General features: G+C 37.4%; 1 protein-coding gene across 3 annotated transcripts in view; it reads left to right on the plus strand.

Moving 5' to 3' along the window:
- NTF3 (neurotrophin 3) overlaps nucleotides 1-19,462 on the plus strand; it is a 48,068-nt gene that overhangs the window by 21,395 nt on the left and 7,211 nt on the right. The window contains exon 1 of one of the 3 annotated variants that reach the window (XM_085311281.1): nucleotides 15,868-15,956. The exons of the other annotated variants lie outside the window; for them this stretch is intronic. The gene's annotated coding sequence lies outside the window, so the exon portion shown is untranslated. Of the gene's footprint in view, nucleotides 1-15,867; nucleotides 15,957-19,462 lie in introns of those variants that run through there. 3 annotated transcript variants of the gene reach the window in all.

Raw genomic sequence — 19,462 nt, forward strand, 5'->3', positions numbered from 1 at the left:
GACATGAAGATAAGGCTTAGTCTGTTTTTAATGAAAATGTTACTAGTTGGTATGACTGCTTGCATTTGGATGAATGTCCTTTATTGTTAAGTCTGAAGTATTATACACAGGTAATTAGCACGATGCATTTAGGGCAGGATTATATATTTGGGTGGAGGCTGGTTTGGGGCTGTTTTTTTGTACCGGATTTCTTCAGTACACATCTTTAATTATTTTTACTTAGCTCTTATTTTCTTTGAGTTTTAAAACGGGATTGTGGTTACTTTTTTGATTCAGCACTGCTTTGAAAGATAACTGTTTGAAGTGACATACTTTTTTTAAGAAAACTTCCATTTGTGTCTGTTGAACTCCCTAGTTTCTAGGAAGTTCAAATGACAGCACTTCCCTTTCTGTGCCACTCTCTCTATTGCATTGCTATGAGGGTTTAATCACAACTGAGTTGAGCAAATAAGACTGTGATTTGTTTTTTCAAAAGTCCCTGGAACACGTTTGAAGGGTGCAAAGTGAGTCAGCCACCAGTCAGACATAGCAGCAGACAGTAAAGCTCCAAAAAGAGTGAATTTGCCATTTTAATGTGAGAACACTGGGGGGGGGGAGGAAAAAAAAGGAAAAGAAAAAGAAAAAGAAAAGAAAAGAAAAAAGAAAAAAAAAAGGATGTTAATTATGGGAAAAAAAAGGAAAGGAAAAGAAGTCAACTATATTCTATATTCATATATATCAATCAAGATTTTAGATTCAGGTACATCCTCAGCCTTCCCATGCTTCCAAAGTAGGAATGTTGTGAGGTAGCATATTTGAAAGTACCAGCAATCACTGTTGAGCCTAAGGATTTGGATAAATGTGGTATACAGGAGACCATTTGCAGAACTACACACTGGGTATTTTAACTTATTCACAAATGCGTGATCCTTGCCATCTTGGATGTAGTCATGTCTGGGAGCACCATGGCCGAAAAGGGTGGAAGAGCCATGGGTGACCACACTCTTCAATTCCTAGAAATAGTATCTTTTTGACAGGATACTTACAAGAATGATGTAAAGAGATGACAGTCTTCATTGTTTGGCATAGCTGTAAGTATTGTGGATTTAGAGGATAAACTCTGGTCTCTAGTATCCTGACATACAGTATGTAAAGGATTATGGAATACCAAGGGAATCATGTACTTTCATCCTGACTCATTAAGTAATTTTAAGTTATTCCCAAAGCTTTCCACAGTGTTCTCACAGCTTTATCAGCTCTACTCTATCTCATTGAAAGCAGACAAAAAGAGTCCTATTGACTTCTTTTGGAGCTGGACTTGTATTGAAATGTGCTACATACAGTATGTACAGATATTTAATCAGAAGTCTGAAAATAACTAAAAGCATATCAACAAAGTACATGGACACACATGAGTTGCAATTCTTTTTGCATAAATTGTATGCATGTTATGATTCATGATTTTGGCCACGAGATTATAAAGTAACCATCCCTGGAACAGACATAGAGATGATTAAGAAAAGGGCAGAATCACATTTTAAAATTATATTATGCATTCTGTGTGACAAGAGAACAGGGACAGTCTACCTTTGGGACCAGTGAGTTATGACCACTGAACACTATTAATTCTTGTGATCCATTGTTACACGTTCATTTTTTATGATTATTTCTTTTTTTCTCTATAAATACATTTTAACTCTAGTGACTACTGCTTTTGTGTTTTATCTAATAAAATTAGTGTGAAAACCAGAGTACATTCCAGTGCTTCTATAGTCAAGAAACTGATTTGCTTTTTGTAGAAAAAAAACATCAGCAGAAAGTAGTTCCTCAAAAATTTCACTTGCTATATCTCACAGTGCTATGGCTTATTTAGGTGAGGAATATCATACCAGATTCTGCTTTTTATCAACTGCACATTCCAGGAAAGCTGCATCTTTGTCAGACAACATAGTAGAAGGACTTGTGAAGATGTCAGATGTAGACTGTAGAGACAGAGCACTCATTAATATTTCTCAAATACTGTTCTTTTTAAAAGCGTTAAGCCATTTTTCAAAGGCTGCCATAGGACAGGGACTCTGAAATTACTGTTACTTGCCAGAGCCTTAGAGAGCTCTTTGGTAATCCATTCTGAGATCTATAAAGTCACCAAAATGCTTCTGGCAACTGAAGGAGGGAATATCTTTAGATAAGTTTGAAAATCCTATTTACAATGCAAGTTCCTCCTGTTTCCATATACAATGATTCACTGAAAAGATAAAAATTTGCATTCTTTCTTGGACTCAGATTTTAACTAAGTCATCATTGTGGGGTTACCTAAGTAAGGTAGGAGCATATTCACAAGGAAATTTCACTGTTATTGTTATGGTCACCACAACAATTTTCAAGAGCAAAAAGGAGTTAATACATATTGTTTTTGTGAATGATCTTGTAAATACCTATTTAGAAATAAGAAGATCACATTTTCATGCAGCTGAAATTGATTTTGTACTACCTTATACAAAACTGTGTATAAATATAGAACTGTGATCAAAAAGTAAGATGTCTAGATAAATTTCTTTAGCAAAGAAGTCTGTATCATGGTTTATATAAACAAGCCCAAATATGATCTACTACTTCATGAGCAAAACACTGATTGTAAGGGTTTTCTCAGTTAGCAACTCACTGGGGTGGGTGAGTGAATTCACGCCTTTCACAGACATTGTTCAGGCTACCCACAGACCACCTGACCACTGTCTACATCAATCAGGAGTCTACGAGCTTTACACATAGTAGTATCATTTATAGCGATATTAATATAAACCTTTGTTATAGATAGACAGGGCCTACAAACATAGTGGCTACCAATAAGCTAGCTTGCCTTGTTTTTATTTCTAAGTTTTTGTGATATAAATGAGTGAAATGGGTAATTGAGACATATATCTAAATACACGTTTGCCCATATATGAATAAATCCTGTGAAACCTGGATGTAAGAGCTGGCTCCATCTTCCACAGCAATTTTTACTGCAAATATAGTCTCTTAATCTTCACACTGTGTTTAACCACAATATCCTTGAGAGAAAGCTAAGTAGTACTACTATTCCTGTATTTCACAGGTAGAAAAAGAGCTTTAGAAATCTGCATTCTTACTTTACCTCAGAATCACTAAATCTGCACTAGTTACTCAAAGTCAAAACTGCAGAGAAGGCAAACAAAAAAGGGGTACTTCCGTGGTACCCCTAAGAGACAACTTCAGCAAATATATCTCAGACTAAAACTAACCAGCTTTATCTACACTGCAGTATTACACTGCAGCAGCCAAATGCACATCATCTAAATTACAGGAAAAAAAATGAGAGAGAGAAAAAAAAAAAAAAGTTAATTTTAGCAGCATAAACAAGCTCTTAATGGCTTTCCCAAACTTATAAAGGGAATTCTCAGGGGAGCTAGGAACTGAACACAGGTTAGTGATCTTAACCACTAGCCACTTCTTTCTGACTATCTGAACACTGAGAAGAAATCCTGCAAAATTTCTGTGAACTGCCATCTATCAAGTGGGCTCAGTAATACTTGAAGTCCTGATCCCTTGGAAAGCCACAGAGATCCAGCATGATTCTGGAGCCCAGTTCTGACAGACTGAAGTGTTTATTTGCAACATTTTTATAAGACTTTATGAAAAGTCAAATTTTAAATTTATTGTACATTATTCAGTCAGTTTTGTTAGATTTTTGATTGTTATTCCAGTTGCATTTGGAAGCCTTCCTCAGGGCCTGGCCTTGCTGTCCTAAGGCCGTGTGAGACTCAGCTTTTCTAAGTCCTGGTGAATGAGACCCCACAGACTTCATCATGTAAGGGGAGAGGAAGTGGGGACATGCTTCTGGCATTTGAGGTTGGCAGGCAACCAAGAGGCTCTGGGATTGTCTGATGGGCACACATCCAGTCAGGAGAGGGGCCATAGCAATAAGCTGCAGCTGAAAATAAAATCTTCTGGTGGGGCTGCTTTCACATACAGCCGTGTGAAGTGAAATACTCAGCTGCAACACAGGCAAAGGATGCTCCTCCTGCTCGATGACCTCAGTTAATCCAGCATGGAGGTTCACAAAGCAGGAGAGAAGCCACAATGATCTTCTGCAAAGACAGGAGATTTGGCTGACTCTGCTCGGCAAAAGTAGGAGTCTCACACTTAGTGTGCAAGATTAGAGAGTACTCACGTACAGACACAAAGTAAGATATCAGTCATCATCCCACAGAACTCAGAATCTGAGGGAAAAGATTCAGCACATGGCTTAAGAAAATAAAGTGGGGTAGGAGAGAGGCTGATGAGAGAAGAAGGAATATTTTAGCAGGCTGGGTGTTTAATTCACATTTAATTCACAGACATATCCTTAGGCAGTCAATAGCAGCAAACACAACAGTAAGCTGTACCTGTAAGTATACATATTTTTAATACTCAAACCGTAAAGAGTGAAGACCGCTTGGAGAAGAGCAAAGATGGGTAGAAGGGAGGAGAGAAGGGAGTTTTTCACATTTCTCATGAAAAAATAAAGTTGTCAATCAGACCTGTTGAAAAAGTCAAGTGAATTTTTTTCACTTGAACTTTTATCAAACCATAAACCAGTTCCTGAATCATGTGTGCTGCTGGTTAAGGTTCTTTCTTACCTGGATGACACTACTTGTTTCCCAGAGCACTGGAGTATTTTCTTATTGCTTACTGTGAATATAATTAGGTATTTCTTCTTAATAGTGTTAATGATATTTAAGAAAGTTAGTCTAACTGAAGTTCCTGGAGTTTTACCACTGAACCACTTGATACTTTCTTATCTATTCTGGTATTTACATTAGGACAGCTGTCATTTCTCTGATTTTCCTGATAATTAGGAGCCAGTTTCTTAAAAAAGATGCAAACCACATCAATGCTACTAAACTATACTACAGAAGATCTAGCCACCTAGACAAAATGTAGATGCTTTTAGTTAGATAAAAAGACCTTCTGAGGCTTTTAAACACTCGTCCATCACTTCTGTTTCTAGTTCGTCTCATTTTACCATAATGATATTATTCTTAAGCCCTTTGACTTGCTAGTATCTAGCAATCAGGTGAGACTCTCAATTTCTAATAACAATCACACCATGCATCTCACTCCTACTAATTTCCTGAAGATTTGGCTGGAAATTTTTGGAAAGAGCATTTTGAATCAGAAAAGTCCAGTCAATTAAATTCAAATTGTGTGGAAGGACAGCCTCAGTTTTATCAACTCTTAATTTCAAACAATTGGACAATATGTGTTTCTTAACATTTATTTATTTATTTATTTTTAAGTTCAAGTCAAGTAAGCTATTTTGATCTGTTGAACTCAAAATATTTTCAAATGGTCAGCTTCTAAATTTTTTGACATTGAGTCATGCTCTTTCTGGCCAAATTCCTGACTTCTAACTCTTCGATACTCCCTCAGTTTTGGGGATGCCTCTCCTCTAAATTTAAAAACATATTTCAAAAGAGCCATTTCACTTCCTCTTTATGGTTGACACATGCCCCAGTGATTTAAAGCAGTTTTGATCTTTTGCAAACCCAAGACATAGCTTTAAGAAGAAGTTATCACCTGCTTTGTTTGTTTTTTTATACATTTAATCTTATTTCCTTCACAATATACAATTTACTCAATATAGGGTCTTATACTGTCCTCATCAGCAAAATACGTGTCTGCATTTTCTTTTGATAATTTTTTTTTTAATACTTTGTTTTTCAAGTGCATATTATATTCTTTTCTATGTTAAAGAAGACAGGTCAGAGAGGTAAGCTTTCTTCTGGGCATAAACTAGTGCCTGGTAGGTTCCTGTGCTCCACACAGAGAAGTCAGCTTTGCAGTAGACCTTTCTAGTGTGACTCGAGAGGATTTCTCAGCTTGTCCTTCATGAGGGACTTTAAATCAAATGACCTATAGAAACAAATCAAGGTGATAGTATAGAACAGAATGTCCAAATAGCCATTTGTGCAGGGCTTACTATATAGTATGTTTATTAAACAATTCAAGCTGAAACAAAAATGCTAAAGCAAAGTCCAAGTCACTGTCCTGGCATGCAGCATTTAAAACTCAGATTTTCATGCAAACTTTTGCTCCTAGATCTTTAGCTGTGCCATAACACCAGTTTGCATTCAAGTGTACGGTATAAAGTATGCATATAAACATTATAGAAGCAGTGCATTTGAGATCACTTTAGAAGGGATGTTAGACTGCCTCTCTTTCCCTACCAGAAGTCCAATAGGTAACTAAGATCTGAACACCAATTTCTTCTATAGGCACTAAATAAAACCATCCCGACATTTCAGAGATGTAACTATGCAATACGTCAAGAGACAGAGTAAAGGAATATACCTCAGCTGTTCCCTGTTAATTTGCTTCATTTTGTGTGTCAAATCCTGACCTTCTTTACCCATCTGGACTACCTTTTTCAGGAACTTACCTAAAGTCAGAAAATACTTGCTTAACAAAAGGGGCAAAGGGCTCCATATTTTGCAGCTCCTAGCTCTCCCTTTGGAAGCCATTCTAAAGTGATGGCACAGAGGAACTTTTTCTACTTTTCTGCACTGGGCGTTGTTGGAGTAGGCATCTGGAGGAGCTATGGCTGTGGCAGAGAGAGTGAAGTAACAGTTGTGTGCTACAGAGATTCCATGGCTACAACAGCTGTAATGGGGCATAAAACAAAAGTGCTTTTTCATGTCTTAGCAAATATAACACATCTCACTCAATTTTTGGCAGTCTTGACTTTTTAGGAGATCGAATAATACAATCAGAAGATAGTAATCTGCAGAAAACCAGATTTTATTATTTGTGCAGTTTGACTTTTTAGGAGATCGAATAATACAATCAGAAGATAGTAATCTGCAGAAAACCAGACTTTATTATTTGTGCTATTCGGGGACTGACATGTTTTCCTTGCAGACTGATTTCAGTTGTTCTAGAGCTAAACACATAAGCTGGCCTAAACCCAGAAACTGCTCTGGCTATCACTTATATAGGTTCTGTGCCATCCAACTCTCTGTCCCGTCACAAGTCTCCTATGGGGCTTGGGCAGGTCAGCTGGTCTCTATGTTAGTTTTTCACCTGCAAAACAGGAATTGGAACATGGTTCTGCTTCATGGGAATATTATGAATGTAATTACTATAAAGATAAGGAGTCGCACATATTACAAGGTTGAGGGGAACAAAAAGCTGACTGGCTGGCTCTGCTCAAAACTCTCTAATGTGAGGATAGCATATGGTAAGAAAAAGGATTTTTCCATCAAGGTCCTTTCCCAAGAATAAGTCATAGCAACCTAAGAACTTAGCAGTAGTATATCTGTGTAAGTGCCATACAAGTATAGCTAGTCTGACAGAGATTTTTATTAAAAAAAAAAAAAAAAAAGAGAGAGAGAGAGAGAGAGAAGAAGAAGAATAAGAAAAGCTCTGCAGACAAAATTCTTACGTAGATCTGGCCTGGCACTACTGCTGAAAGTTTGCCAAGCTGACTCATATTAGCCTAGTACTCCTTGTGGGCAACCACAAGGGAAATGGTTGTACTTTGTATGGATATAGCTACCTCACCCAGGCTAAGTAATCTCAAAGAATGATTTTTTTTTTTTTTTTTTTTTTTTTTTTTTTTTTTTTTTGTCAGGACATGGTCACAGATATTCACAAAGTATTCTACTCATATGGCTGTGTCAATGGCAAAAAGTAGTGCAGACTCTGACTGATTCTGCAATAAAACAGTGTGCTTCTGAAATAGATTCAGTGCAAATTTCATGGGTGAATTGCTGGAATTTTTCTAGATGATCCATCTTAAAACTGTTCGTTTGGTCTTGTTTCCCTGTGTAAAACAAGCATAAGCTAAATTGACAATAAACAATTTAAAAGAGTGAGAAGACAGAACAGTATTGTGGCAGGAATATAGCTTTGAATAATTGAAGAATATGAATATTGGAAGAAAAGAATCAAAAGGAGGGAAGGTTGTTCTCTCATTCAGTGCATTAACACATCTGGAGTTTTCCCTCAGTCTAACCAGCGTAAGTGAGAGACAGATGAAGCACAAGGAGTTTCAGGAGTCCACAGTGAGAACTGTTGAATTAGCTAATGGTTACACTTAAAAGTTTGGGCAATTTTCAAGTATGTATCTTTATTTCTTAAACAGAAGCCTGAGGGGAAGACACAAATAAAGTGATGCTTGCGAAGATGTTAAACGCAATTTATTACGAGGAAAATCTTATCACAGGGAATTTCTGCCCAGAAAGAAAATTATGTTGCATGCAAAGCATAGAAAATTAGTTTGGGAGCCACTGTTAATCAAAAAAAAATGTCCTCTTTGGCCTCTACTCTGGGGAAAACAAGTGAGAAAAAAGAAGGTAATAGGCTTCTGTGTTGCGTTATTTTTAAAAATGCACTCAAATGAAAGCAAGTAGTGTAATAATGAACTAAGTCAGAGAGCACTGTTCAATTAGTGGTAAAACCTATGGACATTTATGACAGCAACATTTACAAAGAAAGACTTGATTGGGCTTATTATTATGAAAAAGGAGGAAAAGATCTGGTAAATGCCATTTATAAAACAAGAAGGTCTGATCAAACTGATCCAGATTAGCCCTTCACATCAGTAAGACCTTAAAACTAGGTCACATGGATAAAAGGACAATTTAGTCTAAACTGTATCATACAAAGACTATTTGACATATGGAACGTGTTACCCTGAGGAGTAAGAAAAGCAAGGAGCATGTATATTTTCAAGAGAGAAAAAGACAGGAACTACATAAGGAAATTTCCAACCAGAGGAGCTTCAAAAGGAATTACTTTTTTTTTTTTTTTTTTTTTTAAGGAAAAAAAATAGCCAATCATTATCGGGAATCTGAAGGAAAATTACAATGAGCATTACGTCTTCTTGGTCTTGCCCCTTTTCTAACTATGAAGTTTGTGGGATTTAGCTTGTTTTGTTTTCATTAGAAGAACTGCATTTTTGTTTTTCTAGAGCAAAAAGTACAAGAAGTAATAAAATGTTAATAGCTATGTATTTCCTTTCAGTATTTAATGGCTAAAGATCAAATCTTAAAATCTTTGTTCTTTTTAGTCTCTCTTTTGGTTTCTTTGGAGGTTTTATTAGAGTGGGGATTTTTTTAGTACCAAATGGGCATGTAACTTCTTTTTGTATATCTGGGAAAATATACTATTCTGAAAATGTTTTCATGGCTTAGACTGTGTATAATAAAGCAGTAGCAGGGTAACTGTCAGAGCCAATTGTCAGAAGAGACCATGAGACACTCTGTGAGAGCACTGCTGTTCTTATCCTGCTGAACATAAGCTCCTTGCATAAGTTCTTACTCAAAAAAACATAGAAGTTTGGCTGACAGGTATCTCAGATACTGCCTCCTGCATAACACATCGGCTAACAAGGTATAGCATTTATTTATTTATTTATTGTATGTAAAGTTCTATTCTCAAATGCAACATTCTAAGACAGATGCAAGAACTAAAGTGAAAAGAGACTAGCACAAACAGGCCAAAAGTACAACTGCTCCTCTGAACTCCTTCAGTCTCTAAAAACAATCAGATTTCAATCATACCCCCAGAATCACTGAATTCATAGTGAGGCAGATCTGCCTAGCACAAATCAGTCTGTGCACTGGAAAGGATTTATATTTGGTGCAAGAGATTAAAATCTCTTAACACAGCTGAGGGCTTTTGGAACTGAAACTGTAAGAAATACTTTGAAATTGAATCCAAAAGTTTAATTTCAAAACATGAATCTAAGACCTTATTGTAGTATGAAAATCTATTTTTAGTTAAGAATTAATAAAAGAAAATGACAAGTAAACTGTCTTCTCACATATACTTCTATTGTTTTTAAGAGTCAGGTAACATAGCTTTCAAAAATTCTACATACGTATTTATGTAATGAAACTCTCTTTTATGCCACCAAGAATTGCTTAGTAGGAAGAAGGCAGTGAAATTACAATATATTCTTGAGGAATTATGCCTAATTTTTAACGTATTTATTTCATTAGAGTGTACACAAACTAGCCTCATTTCTTGCTTATTTTCTTCCTTTCAAACATCTGTAAAACATACAAACCAGTAAAAGAGATGACTCCAAGTTTCAAAGTGGAGACTCACATTTTCTCCAAATTTAAGCAAAATCAAATAATTTGGACAATTGCAGATCTTAATTTAAGCTTGTTAATTGAACAAAGAGAAGAGAACAAGAAGACTGAGCTGCTTTTACCAGCTCAGTGTCCAGAAATTTCCATGTGCTTCATTTCTTCACTTTTTAAACAGATATGAAATGGAAAGATCTTCCAAACACAGAATCACTTTTTTTCTCACTTAACACCAAGGTAGTACCAATCAAGTCAATCGAGATATTTTAAGTCTAAATAAGTAATTTGAATCGGAACATACTGCATTGTTTCTTAAATTCCTGTAGTTTATTTGGAAACACGTTGATTGTGAGCATTAACACCTGACCCATTCCCTATTGAGTTTACTCATAATAACTTACCAACACTAACATCAGCCTAACAGAAAATTGAGCCAGATCAGATGCTATGCCAGATTATGACCTCAGTTTTATGCAAGTCAGTCTACAGTCACTTGCTTTCTGTGTGACTGAAAGCAGAATTTTGCCTGTGAGCTTTAATTTTTAAGAGTTTTATATGCACACTTGTCTCCAAGTATAATAGTATTTAATAATTCAAAATTGGAATAAGTGCTCTTTAAAAATTTTCCTTAATTTCTAGCAGTCCCCAAATATGTCTCTTATCTTTTCTAAAAAAAACTACAGCACAGCATTTCCTTGTAATTCCAATCTCTAGACAGGCACTTGAGTCCTGCAGTCCACATGATCTCAATCCTCCAGCCTGCCATGTTCTTTTCAGTTTTCCACTCATCTATATCTTAATTCAAGCCATATGGAAAGATTGAAATCACGAACTCTACCTGCATAGAGGGGTGTTCAGAAGAATGGCGGAAAAGGTCTTCATTAGATGGTGGAGAAAGAAATTTCTGAGGCTTGACGTGCTTTCAATCCAGAAATGAAAGTTTAAGGGTGAAGATGAGAGGATAGGAAAGAAAAGGAGTGTGTGTATATGCTTTAGAATTTCTCCTGGAGGACACAGGAGATATTTTTCTGAGTATACGCAGTGCTAGCTGCAGCAAAAAGTTTTCTTACATGAGAGAAAGCCCTACTCTTGCTTGTACCTCAGTAAAGCTCTATGTGTTCCCACTGTCAAACAGGCCTGAGAACTTATTATCCCCATTGCATCCAGTTATCTCAAGATGTTGACTGGCCTCTTGCCTTTAGCAAGGAGTTTCCCATATGTCTGCCTCCCAAAAGTTCCTAAGGATGTGATCTTTGTGCTTTTGCACTGGGCTCCCTTCCATATTTTCCAGGAATGAATTGAGATCAGGTTAGGAAGATGCTGGTCTTTCACAGGTTTCAGTGAACAGGCTCCTCTAGTTTTCTACCACTAGTAATATCCTGCAGCATTTTAACATGGGCCTTTCACTCTGAAACTGTACAGAATATATTTGTTGGGTTAAGCTCCACCACACATTGATAGGGTCAGTATTTAGTCAGACAGCAGTGTAACAGAGACAGAGAAGTCTCTCTCCTCCTCCCTTCAACAACTTCACCCCATAACTTTTCAAGTTCAGCCTGCTCATTGTAATTCTGCTCACCCAATACTCCCTGCTGGCAGGAAGCGGGTGGAGCAGGAGTGTTAAGGGAAGAAAAGTGCAGAGAGTGCTAGGTTCACCTCCCTCTCCTTTCTTGCTAGCCGAAGTAGCTGGCTGGGACCATGGGAGAGTAAACTACTCCACAGGAGGGGGAAGAAAAAAAAAAGATAAAAAAAGATGAAGTAATTGACTTGTAGTAGAGCAGAGGGAGTCTGTGTGGATATATTCTGTGCTCTGCTCCTGGGGAGATGCAGCTGTGCACCTCCTCTTGTACAGGCTATGCTGTAAGATTACACTGTCATCCAAAGTAAGTATCCCTAATTCTCCCACTTCCTGAAGCACATTTGGCTCCTTTTTAATCAGGGATTTCTACTGTGCAAGTTGAAGTCTAGGACCAGGCTCCTCCTATATGCAAAAAAATCTCTCTTGATTATTTTACTGGTGCCTGGGGAAAACTACTGAATGGTTACAGTCAATTTTCCCTGACATGTTTCTTTAGGATCAGCTAGGCTGATCCTAAATTATTCTTAATTCTTCAAGGCACCTGAGATCTATATAATCCAGCCATAGACACCTTTAACAATGTTTTCCAGATCCTTTTCTCTCCCTCAGCTTGCTTCCATATTATTTCTGACTTTACTAGAAAAAGAAACATTTCCTTTGCTACTGTGTCATTGAGAAGAAGTATACCACTTCTGATTTTGACCAGTTAACTCAGCGGACTTTGCTTGGGCAAGAAAGGGGGTTATGGGCAGGGGAGTGCTGAAAGGAGTCAAAAGGAAGAAGAAGTTGGTCCAGTGGGTAAGACCAGCCAGAGCCTAGACCTCATTGCCTTCTTGCATGACCTTGCACTTGCATGACCTTGGACAAGTCACTTAGCCTGGCTGCACTTTAGTTTCTAAAATTGTGAAACAGTGGTAATAGCACTTGCCAACCAAAGCCATTCCCAAATATGAAGCAGCTTCATGCTGTGGTGTTTCCATGCGTACAATGAGAGTGCTGACATCCATCTTCCTTTACCCTCAGTTAGCTCTCAGGCACTCGTAACATCCATGTTGCACCAGACTATGTGTGTCCAAGTCTGATTTCTTGCCTCTAAGAGGAATGTATACCTGATCCCTCACAGAAGAATAAACTCTTCCACCAGTGCTCCATAACCTATATCTAATGTGCAAGTCAATTATGCAATGAAGCAGCTAAACCTTGTGATGATCAGATGTCAACAGGATTCCTTCAGGAAATGTATAAGGCATGTTTATGACAGGACATCAATGAAAGTCTGTTCAAAACATTACTTTTTCTGCTTCCTAGTTCCCATATTTTGAGTATTGTTTCATTCCCGTCCTTCTGTATTTGAGATATATTTTGTAATCAGAATGTCTTCAGTAGAAAGAAATTTCCTAGTCCTAGTCCCATAAATCTGGCTGATAAGGAGAGGTAAATCCAAATTTTAAGCCAGCTGCTGTACATTTCATTTGACTCCTTCCCATGCCCAGTTTAAAATTTTGTTTTTTCCATCAAATTTCTGGATATCATATGCCCAGCAAGAAGCAGCATGTGCTAAAATATTTCCACTTCTAAAATTCTGCTTTCAAAGATTTTTGGCAAGAAGAAGGAAGGAGGCATTTTGTATCAACAGCAAAATGGCATCTAGATTGAAAGATAAGAAAAAGTAGCATGGTTTCCATAAAGGAAGGCATTTTTCAGATGAGACTTGGGCCTGCCATAGGTGCAGCAGTTGCCTTAGCACCGCAGGAGGATGCAGAGGTCATGCTTTGAGTTCAGAAGGGAGAGCTCAATTTTGCAAATTAGCAGACACTTTGGACACAATTTAGGAGAGCATTCAACCATGAGAAAAACACATGAGCAATTACTATATTTTGTGTAGCAACTCACAAACTTAAAAGATACACACTTTGCTAGACTGGAACCATAATACTGACATCATTCTTTAGCCTTAACATCTAAATAGAGCCAAACTCACAGCAAAATATTAACTAAGAGTTAAAATTAAAAAACTTTCATGTCTCAAGGAGAACTATGTACTGGAAATGTTACCTGCATGAACACTGATGAACTGGAGGATTCAGTAGAAAAAGTTCCACTGTAGGCAACTTTTTAAAGGGGAAGTAATACAGAATGGCTAGACTTACCGGAGCAGCCCTTACCCTCAGGACAGACCTGCATGTAAACAGTTTATTACAAAGTAATGTCAGGTAGAATGTAGTAGGATGACTTTCTTCTCTCAGTAGGCATTTTTTTTTCAAGATTCAGGTGCAATGGGAAGAAGCACAATGGTCTTTCAAGGGCACCATGATTTCATTTGTGAGCTCTCATATGCCACCACAATACAGTGATCTAACTGTGCATGTGTGAGCTTATCTAGGATAACCATTGTGATTTCACAATGTAAAACTGGGCAAGGGTGTATAGAGAGATGATCTGTTTTATTAGATCTATTTGGTTTGTCAAAATGGACAAGCTTTTAGGCATACAAGCTCTTTTTAGTCTAGCATATTTTGTGCAATGAAACAAATTTCTTTACAACTCCTATGAAACACTTACTTCTAACTAGTTTATCAGAAATACAAGACTGGTTTTCCCTGTGAAGGACATTAAAAATATTATTTTAAGCTGGTTAAGAGCAAGCTACTGCATCCATGCAATGACTGTGGAGGAGATATCAGTTATATACTGCAATGCTCATTTCTTGTAATGGTCTTGATGCAAACAACTGAGCTGCATACTACATACAGGACAAAATAAGGATCAAAAGGTAACTGTCTGAAGTCACACTGTTGTTTCCCCCTATTTACTATGTAAAAGCTTTTTCCAGTTCAGGCTGCATTCAATGAGATGGTAGTTTTAAAGTATTTGAATCAGGCCTAGAGTCCTGTCTCTGAGAATTCCTGCTTCACAGCTTTTGCATCTAAAATTTTGCACTTGCATGTCTAACAAGACTTTTCTATTTGGAGGTTTGTAAACCTTTGAGGAGCAGGGAGAGGCAATTCAGAGAGTGAACTTTGATTCACAAAGTGGCCAAGGATGTATTTCTGTATGACTTTAAAGAAACCAGGAGTCATGGGAGTTTGCAAAGCAAACACAGGTGCAGTTTTGGATGAAATGAAATGGAGCTTCCTCACAAAGCCTCTTGTGCAATACTTAATCACAGTCACAGTCCCACAAAGCATACCAAGGGTGGCAATGCATTGCTTGTGAAGGTGCAAGTAGGCTCATACTCAGCATTTGAGAGGAATTCTCAGCAGATGGTATCTTAAAGTTTCCACTAGGCTTTTGAGTGGGCAGTGCAGCACTAATAGTATTCCTAATCTACAGGGAAACATCTGTATCCATGGGTTGCAGTACAGCTGTCAGAAAAACAAAGAACATGCTCTCTTATCAACAGATGCATCTCAGGTTCTCTTCAGGATTTTTTATTCAAATCAAATAATATTCATTTCATTTATAATTAGCATTTCTTTTTATTGTCATTCTGTTTCACTGCAAATGTGAGGTTTGTCTGTATCCATAAACTAGATTGAAGGGGTTATGTTTTTTCATAGTGAGGCTCTAATATTTTTCAAGCTGTAACTCTTGTTTTACTCTGTTTGCTTGATTGATTTCAGTGTTTTATTTCACTTTGGAAAAGAAAAAAAATGGGAAATATGAAAAAAGGCAGAATTTCTAAAAGAAAAATAAACATTCTGCTTTCAGTATAAAATCCAACAAAAGATTCATTTTGAAATTGGCACTTTGAAACAATTTTCCTTTTGAGTTTCTTAACATCAGAAAATCTAAAACTAGTTTTTAAAAAATCTCTCAAATTTGTCCTACAAAATTTCATTTTTAATTAAAATGGATTGTCCAGTGGAAATGAAAATTAAAAAAAAAAAAAAAAAACTACTTCAGAGAGTGTCTAGCAGGCTGCTAATTCATAGCATAATGGGAGAGGGGCAAAAATCTAATAATCTGCGTGTTAACTATTGTTTCCCTTTCCCTCCAGCCACTAAATCACACAAAACCCACTGCTGCTAGCTGTAAGCTAAAACAAATGCAGTATCTCTAGAATAAGACCAATTCTTACTTTGGCATTTTAAAATGGAACAATAAGGGAAATTCATTATAAATGTGAAGCACATCAAGTCTTCCAATGGTTTCCCTTCTTCTCTTCAGAAGATTACACTAAAATACAGATCATGTCTCTAATCTATGAAGAAGACAAGTTTGCATCACTCAGAGTCGTGGGGAGGTGAAAGAAATGAGTTTTGTCTGGAAGACTGCTCTCAACATTAGTTACAGAGCACGTAAGTCTTCAAACCATTTCTCAGATGAAAATAAGAGGAACTGTAACTATTGCCTGACCTTAATACAAAATGATTAATCAGCCCTGGTTGAGACAAAGTTGACTTGAAAGGTTGATGAATCTTCAAATTATTTTAAAAAAGAAAATACTTGGATGGAATTTCAGGGCTGTAACAAAACCTGAAACCAGGCCTCTTTGGAGTGTCTTTGAGCTGATTACAAATATCTTGAAAGACTGAAAACTGTTTTTAATGATCAACGTAACTTCCTTTTCCTTAATTTAATCCCATTTTTCCTCATCGCACTCCTTTGCCCCGCCTTAAAGTGGATGCTCTCTTTCACCAATGCTTACGCTTTCTAGATCTTCGTATTGGGTTTGCCGTCATGCCCCTTTTGTCAGCTCACAGCAAATAATTGCATTTTCTCAAAGGTTGATTTTACAAACTTTCTATTTATTTTTACTGCTCTTCTCTAATTTTCCTTTAATATGACAATACCTTCTGACTATCAAGCAGCTTTCTGATCTTTCTGCTATGTTAGAAAGAGGGACAATCTCTTCCTAGCTCTGCAATGAAATACTTCTATATGTACATTTATTAAATACTGGGCGTTTCCAAAGTTTTAGATCATTCCCAGGTCTGATCAAGCATTACTCCTTTTAAAATTTCACTTTCCCTCTGCAAATCATTGCTTAAGATTATTATTCCCTCACCATGCTATCTTGTAATAGTTTGACTCTCACTTTGTAATTTTCTGCCAATATTTTATAATGTCTCCATATCCCCAGCAGAGACTGTGTTTCTCTTTGCTCACTGCTGTTTGCATCCCCTCCCAATTCAGCTGTAAATGCAGTTTCTTTGCTGCTTGACCCTGCTGCTATTAACAATCAGTAATGAAAAGATTAACTAACAGATAAACAATAGATCATCTATTGATTAGAACCAGCAGCTTAGCTGTGGTGCTTTCCATTCTTCTGTTTGCAAATGACAACAGGAAAAAAAAAAGAAGAGGAAATAAAAAGGCAAAAGCAAAACTATGAGCAAATCTTGTTTTTGTAAAATTACCACAGGTCTAGTCAAGTCCCTTGAATTTACTATTTTATCTTTGGAAATGCCTTTTAGATTTCTCATTAATTTGGGCTACTTTCAGAGCTATGCAGTGAATGATATGTAGAGATATTTTGGCTTTGTGTAAATTGTTTAGCCCAACTATGGCAATAGCTCTTTGCTACAGTGAAGGTGTAGCTGATCACTCAGTTCAAATGGATTGGTTTCATTTCCTTTCATTTCATGCTTATCACTGATGGATCAAACTTCCACAGAGCATTCCACCTGGTCTCGTCTGATGCAGACAGTGCAACATGGAAACCCTGTTTCAGTTCCCACACTTTCGGCAAAACACCTATACAATCTTGCAAAGTCATCTGACTTCTTTGTACCTCGGTCTCTGCCCTTTAAAAGGGAAGGAATAGAATCCCTCCTACTTTGTATAAACCAAGCTAAATGCTTCCCAGTGCTGGAAAAGCAGTGACATGAGAATGTTACAAGATAACAAAGGATGGTTTATACTGGCAACATTTATGGAAATATATTGGTTAAGAGGCCTCCTTGTTTTCTAAACAGACAGGTATCTCCCACACAGCATGCAGGTCATGATACTGGATGGCTGTCATGCCTTGTGTGGTGAGAGGAAATCCAGTTTTGCAACCAAGACCAACAACTTGAGGGGGAAAAAAAGGATGTCAAAGTAAATATCTAGGATAGCAAAGCCCCAACAGCATTCTGTGGAGTTCCTTATTTTGCAGATGTAGAAATTAAGGAACAGAGATGATTTGTCTAAACTCTTCTCACAAATCAGAGAAATCAGGATCCCAGCCCCTGAAACAGTTACCACAGATTAATTAGCTGGCTGACTGATGCGCATTTACACCATGGCAATGTTCTTGGCAGAGGCAGACAGGTGCAAATATCCTATTGCAGAAATATTGGTGAGGAACAAAATTAAAATAGAAAAAGAGCTAATTGTGACTGAGGAAAGCCTTCTTACTCCTGCATTTGATTACAGAGCTGGGGTTGTGGCTACTGCAGTTGATATTGTACTGGACATTATTAATTGCTAAGTCCCTCAGTGGGATTGCTACAGGATTCTGGGGAATGTCAGATGCCTCCAGGGGTTTTCCAGTGCCCTGAACTCCCAACTCAGTGGTCAGTGGTGGGGAATGAAGGTGCAGGGCCAAAACCTAATAGAATTAGCTTTGCAAAAGGTGTGAGAAGCAGATACTGTTCCAACTAGTGAAGTAAGCACTGAGGAACTGCTCCTGACCTTTCTGCTGAAAATAGGCAGGTATGTGTAAGGCAATCACATTTAGATTGCTGAAAAGATATACTAATGGGGAGATCAAATGTAGACACAACATACCATTACAAATGGTGGGGTCTGAAGTGAGCTGACAGTCACTGCAGCTCCATATAGTGTGTTTAAGTGTACAGGAAACAGTTTACTCCTAGCAGCCAAAGCATTATTGCAAAACTGTTCTCCAGAAAGATGTTACTGATTAGAAAAGCTTTCCTCAACAGCTAGAAGGGTCATGATAATGACTGTAATCACGAACAGTGATGTTAAATCATTCAGAGTGGATGAGATTTTTGTGCTTGGATATAAAACCAACTTGCTGTGCGATGATTAGTCAGTCATTGAGAGAGGAAAAGGAAATGTCTATGAGTCAGTAGACTGAGTTCCATTTCCTTAAGAATATGTAACTTTCACTGGAGATTAATGGGGCTCAGCAGTCAGATGTGTTGTCTCCTTTGAAAATGGCTTTGAGTAAGACATGATTAAAAGAAGCTGATCTGCTATGTGGACTTGAAACTCCTGTGGTCCCCTCAGGTATGGTGTGTATCCACACTCCCCAGCCCATCTGCAGGAGGAGTGTATGAGTTTCAAATTCTTTCACTTCAATTTACAACTGGGTCAGCCCTGAGGATGGGAGGGTTAGTGCTTAAAGCTGCCATAATGCAGTCCCACTTCATTTTGTCTTTGAATTCTTAGGCTTCTGCATGGGTCTGGCTGTGTTCAGCTTTAGATTCAATATGTATGTGTTGAAATTGCTGTATCTTAAGAAGTGGAAATGTTCAGGAAGGTCATTACATCTCTTGGGGGCAAACAGCACTCTGCAGCAATCTCTCTTAATAAATTCTTCTACAACACATATTGTACAAATAGTCAATTAGTATTCTGAAATATAATGTGGATTTTCATGTGCCATTATTTCATACTCCACTCCACTATATTCACCTGAATACCTAGAATATTTTCTTTGTCCTGTACCTTTCACTGTGTCCTAAAGAACAGAAGAAACTGCATTTCTTCTCAACAAAGTTGATGAGGGATGAGGGAATCAATAGGACATTCTGCTACTTGTTGCTTTGTGTGGATTTGTGAAAACAGTGCTTAGCAAGCAATGAGAATAATTACACTGTGTTCTTTGGCAAAAGCCTGAATAAGCTAT

This window comes from Rhea americana, unplaced genomic scaffold, assembly GCF_003343005.1.
Source record: "Rhea americana isolate MKP2758 unplaced genomic scaffold, rheAme1 scaffold_338, whole genome shotgun sequence".
NCBI lineage: Eukaryota > Metazoa > Chordata > Aves > Rheiformes > Rheidae > Rhea > Rhea americana.